The following is a 12,660-nucleotide window of genomic DNA, read 5'->3' as shown; positions in this document are numbered from 1 at the left end:
ATCAGGTTATGCCTTCCTGATGTACTTTCCCATGTCTTGGGGTTTGATAATTACAAACTTCTGAAATATTTTCATTCCCTGTTTGCTCTTTGATATAAACGTTTGTTTTTATTTTGCTGTACATGTAGTAATTTTAGGGATAAAACTAAACCTTGATATCTGTTGTCTGTGGGAACTTTTTAGAGTCTTCCCACAATACTGCTATTAAAGGACTAAGTGAGTTCATGTGGCTGAAGTTTGTCTTGATTGGTTAGAATTAAATGCATTCTTTTAAATCAAACAAATGTTCTTTTCTAGCAACATAGTCTCCTTTGATTGTTAGTTCTGTCACTGGATTTAATGACCAGATGGACGAGTTGAAGCTTGTGGGAATTTAGAGCCTGAATAGGGCTTTCTCACTCTTTAAATGGGAGGATGACTTCATTTAGGGATTTAATGTTGGTAGTGGAAGGTTGAAAAATTGTTTTCAACTCTTGGCAGGCTGAAGCCGAAGATCTGTAGAAGAGTATCGTAAACTGCACCTGTGTCAAAAATACCATTATTAATGCACTGTCCTTCCAAGTGCTGGGTTGCAGCATTGCCTGAAGTTTGATGCGGAATCATCACTGCTGTTTCCTTGTCAAAGAGAGAGTATTTGTGTTATAATTCAGTCACAAAGGTGTGCCTCAGTACCACCTTGCAGCACTAACATATGATACTAGAGTCCATGCCTTAGCTGAGACTCTTGTGTGTCCTCCAGGATACAGTAGGGGGTTATTCCACTTTATGTTGCAGAATTTCATGTGGTGGTGCAGAGGAAGGATACTGATACATGATAACTTGTAGACTGTTTGCAACCTGATTTAATTGTAAAAGAATCTGCAGAAGATATAATAGTCACAGACAGTCCTGGGGCAGAGAGAAGAAAAAAGGAAAAACAGCCACATGTTTGAGGATTCCTATCCTATGTTGCGGGTAGGGTTGCAAGTGTGTCTCAGGTCTTGAAGCCTGCTGCCTGAAAATAATTGTATCGGTTGTAGAGCTGAGCAGCAATACTATACAAATTCTCATGCACACACAAAAATTATGAATGTTGGTTTTGGTTTTCTTAAGCAATATATTGGAGCGAGATATAAACATCCTAGAGAAGAGAAAACACTTTCCACATGCAGGAAGGTGTCTTTGGTTGGGTACTAAAAGAACAAATGGCCTTTTTGTTGCTTTTGTTTCTGCTGTAGATGTGCTCCAACTTGCAGTATGTGTGCTTTGGATTTATTATCCTAACTCTGTATATAGAATGTGGTACAGTTAAAGGCATGTCAAGGAATGTAGTATTTTTTGTTAAAAGACAGTTCAATTTTGATGCACTAATTGTGTCGAGTAGACCCTGGTCCATGAAAGTTTATGCTGCAAGCATATTTCTTGGGGGGGGGGGTTTGCTGTGAGAGACTAACATGGTTACCCCTCTGCTAATATGTACCTGATTATGATGCCAAGTTAACCCAGGAGCAATCAGTTTGTCTTGAAATGGCCACATGCTGCTTGTGAACGTCAAATGGTTAACCAGGATTTAAACTGGCATGATGTGTGTTAGGCCTACATATTCCCCATTGGCAATTTGAAAATGTCAGTTGTCATGCGCATTTTAATAGTATCATAATGGGATAAAATACTCTTAATTAATAAACAGCTCACTTAGATTTCCAAATCTAAAAATGAGTAAATGTGTTCACTCACTAGAATTCCCCTTTGTGCCCCAAAGCATTGAGACAGCTATGAAGCTCATGTAACTTTCATTTTATTTACCTATTATTGCATTTCCCCTCCATCTTTCCTCCAAGGAGCTCAAGGTGCCACATACAGTTCTCACTTTCCACATTTTATCCTCACAGCAACCCTGTGAGGTAGGTTTGGCTGAGGGATTGACTGTCCCAGGGTCACCCAGTGAGCCTCGTGGCTATTGTATCACACTAGGATTTGCCACCACTGTGATTTAGCAATAACTTCAAAGACAAAGGCAGGTTTTTTAAAAATAATCTGGTTTGCATGTGCATTCTAAACGTTTCCCTTTTATTAAATTAGAATAATTCTGACTGTTAAATACTAATGTAATGTTTGCAACCACTTGTCTAGACAAAATGTAAAAATGTGCATTTTCCTAGCCTTTTATTTCGTGCAATCCAATTCAAGCACTGAATTATTTTTCTGCATATGTAGTTTCGGTATACAACACTTGCTAAATATTGCTGGTCTGTGTGAACTGATTTTTTTTTTCCCTTAAAGAAACCCTAAACTGAGAGGCACAATCAACTGTCCCTTTTGTATTCATGCTTTGTGGGGAGGAGGTGGGGCGGATTGACAGGAGCTCTCTATAAATGAGCTTCATTTGGATTGGCTTAACTCAAGTAATCATGACGCTGCGCTGTGTTTCAGTAACCACCCTCAACAGAGTGTCCTGTTAAGAGGAGGCATGTTTTCACCTTGAGTAGAAACTCTTGGTTGATGCTTATGAGTGTTGCCTTGTTTTGCAGTTCTCTCAGGAGTTTTATCTGGAGCTCGCTCTGTAAGTTGTAGAACAGTTCACTTTGCTTGAGATCTCTGCTCCTGAGGTGTGAATATGATAGGGTATCTATTTTAGACATAAGGAATGCATTTGTGACTAGCAAGGCAGTTACTTGAAGAATTAACTTTGCTTCTCTTTGAAACAGCTTCAAAGCATTGAGTAAGTTTTTAATAATGGGGTTTCCCCCCTCTTGATAAACTTTTATAGAATTTTTAAAAATCGTACACCTTCTATGGAAGTAGAAAAGAATGAGAGGCCGTTCTATGACAGTTTTCTGATTCATGATGGGGTGTAAAAAGTACTTTATAGCATCTATTAGCAAGAAATAAATTGAGCTGAAAGGAGGCAGATATGATCTTCTGTTTTAAATGGTTGAAAACTACCTTAACCTCAAGCATCACTGTCTTATTATTGGAAGTAAACTTTACTCTAGCTGAATACAAATATGTGTAGTATGTATCTGAAATATATAGTCTATAGTATGTGTAGTAGATGTGTTTGTACAGTAAATGAAATGGGTTTTATTCAGGGAAGATAGTTTTTACTGCCAGGTTTTTCCTAATAAATGATAGTCTTTCTGTAGCTGAAGGTAACAGACGCCAGCATGAGTTTTTGAAATGCAACATACCAGTGCTTGTCGTGCAGGATGGCTTACAATTAAGCAAGCTATATAAGGATGTGTAGGGAAAGTTGGAATTGGTTGGTGAAGTAACCCTTTTATATAACTGATATTTATTAGGCATTATTTCCTTCCTGGAGTATAAATCTTTCATCCTCCTTGGTCTTATTGCAAGCTTTGTGCATGTAATTTTAGAACCATGTAGGGATGTAATTTGCCTAGAACTATTTTAATTATCCTGCCTGCCATAACAGGGTCTGTTAAATTTTAAATACTTATATGACTTTAACCTGTGGGAGGGAAAAAGCCATCTTATCCAACTTGTCTGTGCCTGACATTACAAGCCAGATTGATATTTTATTAAGTATTGTAAATTAACTATGTTATGTAAGAGGGGTGTGTGTATATGTGTGTACACCCCCAAACAAACAAAAAGAATTGCTTGCAAGTTGCTATGAAATAATCTGTTGTTGTAAACTAAACCCCAAACCCCATGTTATTATCAATTAGAAACAAGCTTTGTCTTTGTGGCTCAATTTGATTGTTTTATAGGAAGCTCTATATGGTTGTGGTTAGTAGTACAATCCTGCTGGGCTTTCTGTTTTGAAGAGGAGGATGTGTGCAAATTTTGTAACACTTGCCTCTTTTGCTTTTAAGCAGAAAAAATGTTTTTCCATGGGTTTCTACATACCAATTTTAGATGGATTCCCATGGGTAAGGTGAGGTCCATATTAAGGAAAACAAATATTTGCTGGTTGGCAAATATTCCTCTGTCACTAGTACATAATAGTCCATAAATCCTCTGTCACTAGTCCATAATAAACGCCCAAGTGATCTGTTGCCGCTTAGGTTTACATGGGGTAAAGTTCAGAGTTCTTTCAGGGCAAGTGCCTTCTGACCTATATTGTACGGGTTGAGTTGCATCTGAGTCTTTCTTAAATGCTGGCAAAGTACTGGCAGTAATTAATCTGCCACATGTAAACAAGCTCCGTAAGTCAGCAGGGTTTGCCCTGGATTCTATCACAGAGGAAACCTAAGGATAACCCATTAGAATTCCCTTTAAAGTTCCTTATTTCCATTTGTGTACACTATTCTGCTGTTGGCTGGGAATAAATTGCAGTTTCCTTGGAGTTTGAACTTGGCTCTGCAAGTGTCCTGCTTGACCCCTCACCTTTGTTTTCTGTGGTAGCCTTCCCCTTGGATATACTATTTGGCTGGGTAGAAGGGTATAAAGTGTTTTTACAAGTCTCTACTACAAATCTGCTTTTTGGGATTGGGCGTTTCACTGTACAATAAAGGGCCTACTCTACTTGACTTCTGTTTGTAAAACCATCAAGGCTTGGCACTTGCTTAATATTTTCTGATTTTGGAGATTATTATTTATTTGAGTAGTGTTTTGAGTAGAGCGCTTTACAAAATATTAGCTTAGTCTCTGCCCAAATATTTCTAATCTAACACAAACAGAAAGCAAACGGATTAGTTTGAACAGTATACAGAGCAAGCCTTGCTAATTGATGGAAACTCATCCTTTCTTTAGTTTGGTAAATCTGCAAACTAGGGGGTGTTAAATCTGGACTAGGAGGTGGGATGGAATGACGGTACCAGCCCAAGACTACCCTTTTCATTGACCTGCATAGCAATATATTGGCTGGAAAAAAACCTGCAAAGTATTTCCATAAAACCTAATTAAGTTTTCTATTTCATAAACTCTATTGAAGAACCCTGTTATTCAGAAGGCAAAGAGATTTTGAGTCCCGTAGGTAATACCACTTGTGCCTTTGTATGAGTGTGAAGAATAGTCCCCCTGAAAAAGATTTCACACAGTCTTTCAAATAATTTATGTAGTTTCTTAATGAGATGTTGTTGATGTGAAGTTGGTATTTAAAGTCAAGAAATGTGGGACATTTATTGTAGTTTACTCTCAAGGCTTCTGTCTTTTGTGAAGATATGCCTGGAACAACAACAACAACAACAACATATTTTATAGCACGATCATAGTGCATTTTTAAGTAGCAAGAGAGATCCCTGGAGTGAAAAGCTTTCAGTAAGAAATTTGAAGAGATAGATAACATTTGGAATCGGTTGGAGGAGAGGGTAAATGTGCTGAAGACTTTATGGATAACATGGGCACTTAGAATGGGTTTGAAAGAAGACAGAAGGCATTATTTAGATATTCAAGAAAGCCATTCTAGCCAAAAGGGGCAACAAGGGAGAAACTGTAGGCATCTAAGGATGTTTGGAGACCTTTAGATGGCTGAGGGTGGTGGAGGTGGAGGAGAAAGGGAAATTGTTTGGGATGGGGAAAAATGATTTTTAGTTATTGTAATCAGAGTGAAAGACTAGGATACAAGAGCAAAAAGAATGGGATTGGGGCATAGCTATGGAGGTTTTTGAAGCCAAGAATGAGGAGTTTATGCTGGGTTTGGAGCAGACATGGACCTGCTGAAGGCGCATCATGTGATCAGAACAATGAGTGAGCTAAATGGTTTTGGTGGCAAAGTTCTGGGTAGAAGCGAAGAGGCTGAAGTGTGACCGTGGAAGACAAGATGAGAAGTTACTAGTGTGAGAACTAGAGTTTTTGTCGGGGGGACAAAGAGAAAGGGGTTTATTTTTGCCTTTGTTGTAAAGTGGCATGTTATGAATGCCAAAGGAGAGGGATGACAGTGGATAATGATGCTGTCGGTGGTTATAGAAAATATATGAGGAGTGGAGGTCTTGGGAGGAAAGACGACGGAGGTTAATTCTCAACCCTCACTGTGTTTGACACCGTGATTAAATATTAAGCAGAAATAACAGACAGGTAGGCAGAGTTCTGAGATAGAGGAGGGAGTTCTGATGTGGAAGTAGGTGTCATAAGCACATAGGTCTGGAGTGCTTATTTCAGACCAATGGCCACATTCTCATCTGGACAACTTTCCAGGAGCCACATGGCATTGGTGGGTGGCACCAAAGCCAAAAAGTGTAAATTTTAGCATTGTACCATAGGTTAGTATCTACCCACCATCCGGGCAACCAAGAAACACTGCCAAAATTCAAGGACCACATTTCAGCCAGGCAAAAACACTTAAGGGGTGTTCGAAGCAGGGCTGGTGAGGGATGTAGCCTTGGGAGAATGGGTGTGGCTGAGAAAGGGGAGTGGCCTATGTAGAGTCCTGAGGGTCAGACGGAGAGTGGGGAGGGTCACATTTGCTCCCTCCCACCTGAGGTTCCCCACCCCTGATTTAGTTGATATTGAAAGTTTTGGTATGTGATGAGGTCACTAAGGGAGAGTATATGCGGAGGTCACAACAGACCATGATGGAGAGGGGGGAAAGCAAAGGAAGAGCTTCCCTCCCCTGTGGAAAAGTTGAATGAGCAATTGCGTCAACAGGAAGAGAAGCAGCTGAGAGGAGTCATGGAAACCTAGGGCATGAAGTGAGTCATGCAGGAGAGAACTATCAGTTGTTCCATAGGCTGCAAAGATAGTTGCCAGTGAGGAGATCATCAGTGAAGGGCTGATCTACTGAGGGCAGAAGCCAGATGTTATGGGGTCAAGAGAAGCTCTGGTAGAGAGAGTTGACAGTAGGTGTAAGTGATACATCCCAGGAGTTTAGAGATAAAGAACACAAGAGAAGTTGAGCAGTAGCTGCAGAGGCAGGTTGGGTCAAGGGGGTGTCCTTTTTGGAGAGGGTGGAAAGAGTGTGTCTAAATGCAGAAGGCAAGGAATGTGCTGATGAGATGGGGGAGGCAGAGAAAAGTGGCATATTTATTAATTTTATTAAATTTGTATACTGCCCTTCATCCGAAGATCTCAGGTCAGTTCACAGTGTATTTGATTGAGGAGGAATAATGGGAGGAGGTAGATAGAATCAAAGGGGAAGATAACAGCGGAATAATGAACTAGATGGGAGGAAAGAGAAAAGGATTCAGGGAGGTGTGAACTTCAAGGAAAGAGAGTTAGAAAGGTGGTTGTTTTATTTTTATCAGGCAAACCCTTCAATGTGGAGGGAGGGCATGAAGTCCTAGTAGGACTTCAAAGGATGGAAGAGGTGCTGAAGATTCCTAGAGTTGGTGTGGATCATAGCAGTACAGTGGTACCTCAGGTTACATATGCTTCAGGTTACAGACTCTGCTAACCCAGAAATAGTGCTTCAGGTTAAGAACTTTGCTTCAGGATGAGAACAGAAATTGTGCTCCGGTGGCACGGCGGCAGCAGGAGGCCCCATTAGCTAAAGTGGTGCTTCAGGTTAAGAACAGTTTCAGGTTAAAAACTGACCTCCAAAACGAATTAAGTACTTAACCCGAGGTACCACTGTATTCTTGATGAGTCATATGGCAAGCAGAAAGGAGAGGATGACTTTTACAATGGACAAAACTGCTCAGCTATTTGATTCTCTCCCAGAGGCTTTCAGCTGCATGAGAGCAGGAACACTGGACCTGAAGAGAGGCAAGAGGGCTGAGGATTAGAGGCGTGAATACTTCGTTAGTGGAGAAGTACAAATGAGCCAAGAGAGGGCAAACAGGCACAAGTTGGGTGAGTGGGTGAAAATTGCAGATTCTGAGGAGCAGATAGAAGAGGGCGAGGGCTAGATCTGAGAGGGCTCTGAATGAATAGACTGCAGGCTGGGGGAAAAGCAAGGATGGAAATGTGGTTTGGGAAGAGACTGTACAGTGTTAAGGATGCTGTGGTCAGACCGAGAATTCCACAGCTGAGGGATCAACTGAGAACTGTTCTTGGTGATGACAAAGTAGCATTTTTAATGTTAAAACGTCCCAGAAAGAGACTGTAAGTGGAAACTCAAATGCTTTGGTTTTGAAGTGTCGTGGCTTTAGTGGCCGACCACAAACTCAAATGTTAGAAAACCTCATAGAAGTGAAAAAATATGTCTACTTATCATACTGCTGGCATCTGTTACAGTAATGAAAGGACCAGATATTGTTTGCCAAATACATGCTGATTAGCCGCAAAGCCTCACCTTGTGTTTCAGTATATTTCTTTGTGCAGAATATTTTGCCTCTTCTGAATTTTTGGTTCGAATATAATTCCTGGAGGTCGTCCCCCCCCCCCCCCCCGTAGTTGCCAAATTGTATGTCAAGTTCTGGCAGTCATAACTGTCAAGCACAGAATAATTATGGCTTTTATGTTTTTGATTTAAAAGTGAAATAAAATTTGATTTTTAGGAGGGTCTTATTATATTGTTGCCTTTTTGAAAGCACTCATGGTGCTTCCTAAAACTACTGCAACAATATAAACCATCTAGCCATTTGGTCATTAGGTGAATGGTCACTTATTAGATACTGTACTGTCCTCGCTTGGGAGTTGTAGCTGTAAGCTATGAATGGATAACAGTTTTCAGTGAAACGGTGAGCACACACTTGTGTAATGAAGAAGATAATTTGTTCCGTAAGCTTTTCCATTAAGGCAAATTCCCCTTGATACCATTGATTGATGTCAGATTAACTTCCGTTCACAACTCAAGGAGTGTGTTCTCTGTGACATGGAAGTGAATTGTGTATGATCCAGGACTTTGTGTGGATGCAAGGCACTGTCAGTGGTGTAAACTTATGCCGACAATAGCCAAATAGGTTTTTAGAAAGGAGGATCAGGTGTGTGCGCCCTAGGCATGTTTTGTGACTGCCACAGGTCCAATTGCGACCACGTGGAGATCTCTGAATGCCAGGTTGGTGGCTGACGTCTGCATCTGGCTGGCCCCTCTAGCTTTCTTAAGCAGGTAAGCAGAAGAGCTTATTTATTGCATTTATATCTCACCTTTTTCTTCAAGGAGTAAATGGTTCACCTCCATCAATCCCTACAGCGACCCTGTGAGGTAGATTAAGAGGCTGTGACTGGCTCAAGGTCACCCCGTGAACTTCATGACTGAGTAGGGAATTGAACCCTGATTTCCCAGGTCCTAGTCCAACACTCTAACAACACAACACTGCCTTTCTAGAGTCCTTTTGTGATGAGGCAGCTATATAAATTAAGTAGGTAAATAAATATGCAGCAAGCTAAATGTCATTTAGAGAAGAATCTGAAATATTTTCCTTGAAGCTTGAATTTGTTTTATTCTAGATTGTTTTATTATTTGATGTTTTAATGTGCTGTAAACCACTTTGAGGTTTTTTCTTTAAAATATAAATTGGCATAGAAAGGAAATAAACAGCAATAATAAAATCCACTGGAGAAAAATTGGCACCTAGACATTTTTTGTGTGGTGACCATAACGCAGGTTTACGGTGCCATTTGGCAATTAGCTTATATATCTGAGTTTCTAACACTGAATGTGAACCTCCACATGAATCCTTGGGCCACCTCAAACCATACATTCACACCCCCAGGAGAGTGTTTGTGCATATTTTTGTAATTAATTGGCATGGGCCCATTTACTTGTCAGCCTTTTGTACTCAAAATAAAGTATTGGGTTGGTCCTAAATTGATGCCCTCTCATCCTGGATGTATGATTTGTGATAGCCCAAGTTTACTGTGACTATGTGAGGTGCACACCCCAGTTCCTAATTCTTTTTGACATACTAGAGCTATGCAGTATTTTGCTTCCAAAGCACTGGACCAGGCACAATTCACTCCTATGTCTCTTTCTCTTGGAGGTGAGGATATATAATTTGGGTGGCTTAATGATTATTTTGAGGTGCACACCTCAGTTACTAATTCCTTTCTACCTATTTTAACTACAGTATAATATATTAGTTCGCATTATTGAAACCTACCATAATTTTGACATAAGTTGTATGGATGTAGGTACCATGGTTGATGAGACCAGTTCCGTAGGTCAGCAGCTATTTTGGAAAGTGGCTCTCACAGACTTTTGCCAACCTGTAGATGATGTCATCTCAATTGTTTTCATTGCGAACGATGTCTGCTGTGCCCTCCAAGTAGATACTGCTGTCAGTAATGATTTTCCTATAGAATTCAATTACAAGGACAACAGGAACACAGCAAAGTGTTTCACTTGAACTACCTTGAACCATTTTCATTTGGCCTCTTCAGATTTGCTTACGATTTGATCTTGTTGGTGACTTTACCTCTGTCATACATCTCTTAATTCATTCTAATCCGAATCCTTGAACAGTTCCTCCTCTTGTGGATGATAGAAAAGCTGATGTTCAAGGACAAGAGCATTGTGCTCTCAATTTTTAAACTATGAACCCAGCAGTGAAATTTAGACTATGTAGCAATATTGCAGGGAAGGAAAGGTTGTGGGTTGAGAGAAATGGGAGAGATTGCCATTATCGTACTTACTGTGACTGAGCCAGTTGTAAAGAAGAGTTGCATCAGTAGATAACTTGCATAAATTGCAGATGTCCCTATCAATGCAACTACAGGAAAAATATGAGTCATTGAATCAAAGTCTCTTGTAATAGAGTATACCTAAGGGCACTCCAGATTCCCTTAAAAGATATTGGGAAGTTAATGCTGTTAGTGCAGGATGTGGTTATAAATATGCTACTTGTAGGTTGACTCAGTAGAAGCTCCCTTAGCCCTTGGACTAACCCAACACATATCTTCTAAAATCAAACAAGCAGGATGATACCATTCCAGGTTGAGAAATTTTTAATTGAGTAGTTATCTGCAAATTGTTGTAGGCAATTTCAGATCTTGGCAGGAATTTTCTAAATATCTCTTACTCAGGATTATTAAAGGTAGATCTTATGTAATGTAAGGTAAACGACCATTTGTACTGTGATTTTTGACCTCAGAGCAAAAACTTCATTTTTGAGCCATCATGACACAGGTTTTATTGGGTTGCTCTGAAGTATGTTTACCTCAGAGGATACATTTTAATTGTTGCTTAGCACTCATTATACCTTTGGTCTCTTTTTTTCTTCGTTACATTACATGGTTCATTTTTGTGGCCCATATTGGAATTGAGCAAGTGGATTTGGGGTTATGGAAATGGGTCTTACTATGGATGCTTCCCTAGAAGGTGGGGTTGTTTACTGTACAGGCAGCTTACTCACTGGGAAACAGAAAAAGAATGTGCTCTGTTCATCAGTGTTCTGGAATTGAGAGCAGTAAACAATGCAGAGACGTACAGTTAACTGCAGGCAATTCCACCAGCAGATTATTACAGTAGATCAAAGTGAATACTATACACCACAGTGCAGGGAAGTGATAGCGATTGATTGACGTATCATCCTGAGGGAAGTGACTTTGTGACATCTGGTTGACCCATTCCGGTTCTTTTTTGTTAAGTCATCCTGGGGTGAAGTCTGTGCGTTAGGAAGGATGTTTCTTCAGTGCTTGTCTGTGCAACAGGGTTGTAATTTAACAAGCCTTCCTTTAACGTGCCTAAATCCTGTAATTTGATCTGAATCCCAAGTACATTCTGTAGACATAATAATTCTAGAATATAACCACCATGGAGTAGTGGTTAGGGAACGTTAGGGCTAGGATGTGGGAGATCAAGGTTCAAATCCACACTTGGCCATGAGCCCCTCTCTGTGTCCATCCTTTTCTCACAGAGCTGTTGGAGGAAGGGGGTGGGATATAAATTAAATAAACACATTTATAAATATGCCATCCATACCCAAGCATCCATTGTGCCTACTGAATGTGTTTCTTTTCTATCTCTCCATTGGGTTGAACATATGTCTCCTGCGCTTGCATTACTGAGTAAAGATCAGCTGACTACTTAGCAAATCTTCTAACACTCTGGGTAACTTTGTCCCCAGCAGCTGAATACCATATTTTTTGCTCTATAAGACTCACCTTTTCCCTCCTAAAAAGTAAGAGGAAATATGTGTGTGTCTTTTGGAGCGAATGCAGGCTGCGCAGCTATCCCAGAAGCCAGAACAGCAAGAGGGATTGCTGCTTTCACTGTGTAGCGATCCCTCTTGCTGTTCTGGCTTCTGAGATTCAGAATATTTTTTTTTCTTGTTTTTCTTCTCCAAAAACTAGGTGCGTCTTGTGGTCTGGTGTGTCTTATAGAGTGAAAAATACGGTACATGACAGACATGAAAGAAACAGTAAAAAGTCTCAGCCTTATGACTGTTGCTACTCACACCAAGGTATCCTGCGCCATTCAGTAGGAATGCATCGCTGTATCAATAATGTGCTTCAATAATTATGACTGCCCGTATAGCCAGTGTTAGCAACTGAGATATGAAAGGTAGGAGCCAAATGGCACCTTAAACCTAGGTAATGGGCGCAACAATGGAATGTCTAGGCACGCTTTTTATAACAAGAATACAAAGCTGAAAATGAATGAACTGCAGTTAAAATATTATGTTCATTTTTTTACATGGTCCAGTCCTTCCCCTGCCCACTCCCCATATATTTTCAGGAGGCTCTCTTCTCCATTCTTCTGAGAGTAGCTGGAAGTGGGGAGGCAGAAAAAGGTCCTCCTTTCCTTCCACTCTGCAGTTTTAATCTGAAATCTCAGGCGCAGTACTGCGCCCAGAACTCAGAAACTGCTCACGCTAATGGAATTCCCTGTCGCAAAATGCACCTAGAACCAATGGGATTTTCGAACAGTGCATATAGCATCTAATATATCTGCCA

At 40.3% G+C, this 12,660-nt stretch overlaps 1 protein-coding gene and 1 long non-coding RNA gene across 11 annotated transcripts in view; one reads left to right on the top strand and one right to left on the bottom strand.

Moving 5' to 3' along the window:
- The window catches only part of SLC20A2 (solute carrier family 20 member 2), a 91,013-nt gene that overhangs the window by 29,125 nt on the left and 49,228 nt on the right, over positions 1–12,660 (top strand). For 2 of the 10 annotated variants that reach the window (XM_080976755.1, XM_080976754.1), the window contains exon 1: positions 2,218–2,542. The exons of 2 other annotated variants lie outside the window; for them this stretch is intronic. The gene's annotated coding sequence lies outside the window, so the exon portion shown is untranslated. Of the gene's footprint in view, positions 1–2,217; positions 2,543–2,679; positions 2,702–12,660 lie in introns of those variants that run through there. 6 more of the 10 variants (XR_013978554.1, XM_080976756.1, XR_013978553.1 and 3 more) reach the window with 4 other exon arrangements.
- Positions 2,461–11,944, bottom strand: LOC308460626. The gene is made up of 4 exons (XR_013978657.1): positions 11,064–11,944; positions 10,399–10,475; positions 9,902–10,059; positions 2,461–2,583 (listed from the first exon to the last, which is right to left on the bottom strand). It is a non-coding gene; the product is annotated as an uncharacterized lncRNA (long non-coding RNA).

This window comes from Podarcis pityusensis (assembly GCF_964106645.2).
Source record: "Podarcis pityusensis genome assembly, chromosome: 13".
Classification (NCBI taxonomy): domain Eukaryota; kingdom Metazoa; phylum Chordata; class Lepidosauria; order Squamata; family Lacertidae; genus Podarcis; species Podarcis pityusensis.
The sequence above is the reverse complement of the archived record's forward strand: the minus strand, read 5'-3'. Positions and strand labels throughout refer to the sequence as shown.